The 5,147-nt window shown below is 40.5% G+C and overlaps 1 long non-coding RNA gene across 1 annotated transcript; it reads right to left on the bottom strand.

The window, feature by feature from the left end:
• Window positions 1-358: 358 nt before the first annotated feature.
• LOC139060445 (uncharacterized) lies at window positions 359-3,085 on the bottom strand. Its single transcript, XR_011514823.1, has 3 exons — window positions 3,055-3,085; window positions 1,881-1,943; window positions 359-519 (listed from the first exon to the last, which is right to left on the bottom strand). It is a non-coding gene; the product is annotated as an uncharacterized lncRNA (long non-coding RNA).
• Between the last annotated feature and the right edge of the window lie 2,062 nt (window positions 3,086-5,147).

Raw genomic sequence — 5,147 nt, 5'->3', positions numbered from 1 at the left:
TTGCTATAAGAAAATTTGTAAACTCATCCTTAACCATAGCTGCAATCAAAGCCATCAATCATGTCATGAGGTTTATGGGGACATATCTTGCATAATGAATTAAATGCGGAATATTTAGATAAATAGAAATTCAACCGAGCCAAACGGACTTATCTGCCTCCGGTCTCCTTATTTCGCAAAGAAGGGACACTTCGTCTCCTCTTCACAAAGTCCCTTTCCATGAACATTGACAACAGCGTGGTGATAGTGACTTCGTAAATTGTACAGAAGAACTCGCGTCTCTCCTTTAGTCATATCTAACTAGCCGTGCATCTTATATAAGAAATGAATGCTTACACAAAAAAATCTTGAAGAGGCATTTTATTGCAGGCGAAGCGGTCATGCAGAGCATGAGTTGGGTGGAATATCTTAATACCTAATGCGCAATAATTCACTTCTTGCCCGACATATCGGGAGCTTTGATCCCTCCAATAGCACCGCCGAGGCAGCATGCTTCATTGGGAACCATGACGATCAAAGCTGAAACGCAGAAGAAAGCTCTTTGAAATATAATAACGGCATTTTGAACGATAACCGCTCTTAAAGATCAGGTGTAATTTCTTGCAAAATATCAGGAGCTGCCTTGATATTTCCAAAGGAAGAATTTTAAAACAAAGGTTCGCTTGTCAGAGGAAGAATTAAGCATGACTATATATCCATATCATCAGGGTCAAAGCTGAGGCCTAATTTTTACGTTCAATGCAAGGACACAGCCTCTCTAAGAGACGCCAAATAAATTATTGCCGTTCAGAAGGGCCACTGGGTGTTTGCCTAGCTCATGGCGTGCCACGAGACAAGAAGTTCCTGGAATGCCGTAGGCGCTCATTTCCTGTTAAGACTTCGCCCACCACCAAAAGCGGTGGGCGAATTCACAAAACGGTGCGCACATTTCTCGTATTTCGCTTTTACTTACACTTTATTTTACTGAATGCATATATTAAGGCTTGTCCAGTAAATTCGACAGCGAAGTGTGGTCGGAATCAAAAGGCTTGAGCACTTTAAGATAATAATCGTTATGTCTATTCCAGTATAACTTGATTCCATGCATACAGGAGCGCAAGATTCTCTTATTCGCCATGTATTGCTAAGTATGATGGCCGATCCAAGAGGCAAACTCAACGTGAAGAATATTAGCCTAAACTGTGCTACAACTGCGAGGTTTATATTTGTCCGTTGCTTACATTGTAAGTTTAGCGGTAGTGGTCGAGGTTTAGGTAATAATTTTATTAGAAGTGTACGGCATAATTTCGGCATACTTCATTTATTTGCAAAGACATATCAGTGATCAATCATCCCCATATAACGCTGCACTAAATATAAATCAACCAGATGCAACGCCGCTGGAAAAATTATTGGAATATGTCACTAGGAAATTACAGGAAAAGCGAGAATTTGATCATAGTAAATGATTGCCCACTTCGCTATAACGTTCTTAAGCATACATTACTGTTTTTACCTGTACATATTTTCGAGTTAGAAGTATTACTTGAAAAAAAAGTGCCCCTGCAAGCGCCCAGCAAAGTATTTGATACTCATTGCATAGGCGATTGTAAGGAATCTTCTTATTCTTCGTTTACTCCTCGAGGTTCATTGAAATGGGAGTGTGCAGGTTGTTCGAATATTCTCTGATTTACATCGGTGCATAATGTCTGAGCGGTAAATGATAATCCTTTTTTCTTTATGTTGCTCAATGATGAGCATCAACACGTTCAAAAATTTTTATTCGTCCTTCACCTATAAAATCACAAGAAGATGTTGCGGGTTCGCAATTGTAGTGCACGATTTTGTTCAACCATAGGGTGAAGAATAAGCAAAATATGAATACAATAAGCAACCTTTACCAATTACGATTGCGGCAACCACCAGGAGGTCCACTCCAAACAAACGGTTCATGTTGCTTTGCACTGCAGAAAAATATGTGGTGTAACTATAGGAGTTAATTTTTTTCATACAAAAGTAGTCCAGCGCTACCTTTTCAGACGAAGACACAGGAAGACTTGTCCGAATGGCCGCTGACGGGATGCACCCATCAAGACGAGCCTTTATGTGTCCTCGTCTAAAGAGTTGCGCTGGACTACCATCGTATGAAAGAAAAATTATGCATCTGCAACTAGCCGTGCAACACGTTTTGTTAAGTGAAGCATGTGAGTTGAACAGGTAAACTGCACTGGCTTCCATTTTATAAAATTTCTATGCTATACACTGACAGCAATATCGTATTTGCAATAATGGAGTCCCGTAAAAACCTAAAATATGGTTATATATATAATTTCTTTACATACAGACCAACCCCTTTCCCGGGGGTACACAAATTCACATGCTATAAAGCTAATAGCGGTGTTCCACATCCTCTTATACAAACATGCAGTTTCATCCCCTTTAATCTTTAAATTAGACGATTAGAGCCTGCACTAGGATTGCTATTTTCAGGTCATGCTACTAAGTTCTACTTTATTTGAGTAATAAATATAACATTTTGTATTCACCTTTACTAGCTATATTTCATTGCAACCACTCTTTTTATCGTATGAGACCACTGTCCCAGGTGTAGCCGTCAGTATGCTTCTGTATCACAATCCCTATGAGTCTTTCGAAATTCATACAAATCTAAAAAAAAATATCGTTTCCAAATCGAGCGCACATAATTTTGACCATTCAGTGTCTTTTACTGTTTTATAAAAATCTTAACAATGTCATAGATCTTCTAGTAGGACTCTGGTGAAAGCAGCCAGTTTGTATAGAAGCTTTGTAATTGAGTGTCACTGGTCGCAATATATATTTACATTTCGTTAAATTTAGGGAGAACATCTGTCAAACACAAGGTCTTATATGCAAACTATGAAAGTTTCATTTGTCGTAATGAGATGCACCATGGGACATTTTCGTCAATTTCCGAGAACATATTTCACTAAACCAGTAAACCTAGGAGCTGCACTGTGAATGAAGCTTAGGTATCATGAAGAGCCCGCGATAAAATATTGAACACAGTCTACCTAAAAAGAGTGTTATGCTCACCAGTGGGTCTGTGGAAGCCGGAGTCTGAAACTTTGCTCGGTGAATTTAGAAAGGTTGAGCTCTCCCTTATATACTGCAAAATCTATTTGGGGTTCTTGGTTTTTGCAGCTGTGTCGAATAAGCTGTTTGAAAATACAAAAATGCAATTTTGCGGGATGTTTCTGCGACCTATGTTTGACATTCCTACAGCAACAATACTCATTTGAAAAATGTCGTACATGAAATATAAGAAAGCAACAAAAGAAAGAACGCAATCTTCCATGCGTCTGTTATGCACCTTGAAAAAACTAACAATGCCGAAGGGATAATTTCGGTTATTGCTCCTGACGTCCGGTGGTATTCCATTTTATTTAATTAGATAGCACGATCGTACATTACTGGACCGTTGGCACATGTTTGCCTTGTATACTTACCTTTGTCAAATGACACTGAGTGTATAGCAGCTTGAACCGAGCAACGATTTAATCACAGCATCATTACTTCCACTCGATCAAATATATATATTTCCTTCTGCACATCCGATGCACCCTCCATTTAACCGCTTTTGAAATTATATAATATCCTCTCTAGCCTAGCGACTACAGATGACAGCAACACAATGCAAGAAACAATCTGCAGATAGGCAGGAAATGTACTTATTAAAGCTCGCTTGTCAGGTAGATTCTTTAACAACAATTTCGAGCTTTACTGCGAACATGGAGACAACCAACCCGGCTGATGTGCAGTAGACAGCAGTGACCCAATGAACCCATGGAGTAGAGCCATCATTACAGACAATGACGTTGTATTCTAATACGCTCAGTGAAGTAGGCTTTTCTATTCGGCGCATCGGTCTCATTTGCGGCGTCAAGTAGTCAAATGCATTTAGTGATGACTCAAAATCCACAAAGCTGATACCTATGGAAATCAGTTTTGTAAAGTATGGAAAACCATGAGATTTGTGACCACAATATGAAGTTCTTGATGATCACACTAAGCTGTGAAGAACAACGATATTATCACGACTAACAATATGATGGCAACTTCCTATCCAAGCAGCTTACATATCCTGCTTACAGTGCCTCATATGGTCGTGATGTATCGACAATTCCAAATATCAAGACTTCACCTGAAATTTCGAGTGGTCTTCAGTTACTCTCCGGTCGTAGGACGCTAACCAAATAATCAGTTGACATTTTGACAGATTCTAAAACCTTTACTAACATCTCAGAAGAAAAACAAGCAGGCGTAATTGTGAATCGCGACCTCAGCTGGATTCCGCATGTCTTATACATGAAGAACAAAACTTGTTTTTTGTGGTCATATCTTAGAACTCGTAGCGGGAAAATCATGGGGACCGACCATGTGCTCCATGTTGCAGCTATGCAAGAAACTTTTTTCTCGAGTTTTTGCGATGCAATCTTCCTCTTTTGCCCAACACAGGCAACACTGCTCTCCTTGCACTGCCTAGCGTACAATCCCAAACAATCCGGACATCTCTTCGCCTCCCGAGATGTTCTTCGACAGCTGCAACTATTCGCATTGCACATGAGTACCCGATCACCACTCATTTCATCAGTGAACTGCTAACAGCGCATATAAGACACCTTTCTTGGCTATCATCCCACTATTTAGCTCATTTGCCGGTGCGAAGAACACAGGCCATATTATGTGGCCTATTGGCGAGACATCATGAGTCGATACCATCTGCCTAGCAACATCAGAATTCTGCGATGGAATTCACCACGCTTCTCCAACTCACGCTTACACTCTCTCGACCTTAAATTGCTACTTCTCATTGTACAATAGACAACCGAAACCCTTTACCGCTTAATACGGCCAGCCGGGCGTCATCGGCTACAGCGCATCATGGCGAGGCCTCAAAATCAATCCATGTTGCCAACGGAAGTGATGCTTTGTCAAGATAGATACTTGTGTATGTGACATTATGCAAAAAAGAAACCTTGGCTTAAGGCATTGCTTTGCTGCATTTCACAGTCTCCAGCCGACAGAACTCGCCTTCAAAGGTGTGGCGTTTGAGGGACGAGGAGAGAGTTGAGGAGGCAAATACCCTACTTTGTCCTACCGCCAACCTAAACACTTGGGTGGTAAAT

Source organism: Dermacentor albipictus, chromosome 5 (genome assembly GCF_038994185.2).
Source record: "Dermacentor albipictus isolate Rhodes 1998 colony chromosome 5, USDA_Dalb.pri_finalv2, whole genome shotgun sequence".
Classification (NCBI taxonomy): Eukaryota; Metazoa; Arthropoda; class Arachnida; order Ixodida; family Ixodidae; genus Dermacentor; species Dermacentor albipictus.
The sequence above is the reverse complement of the archived record's forward strand: the minus strand, read 5'-3'. Positions and strand labels throughout refer to the sequence as shown.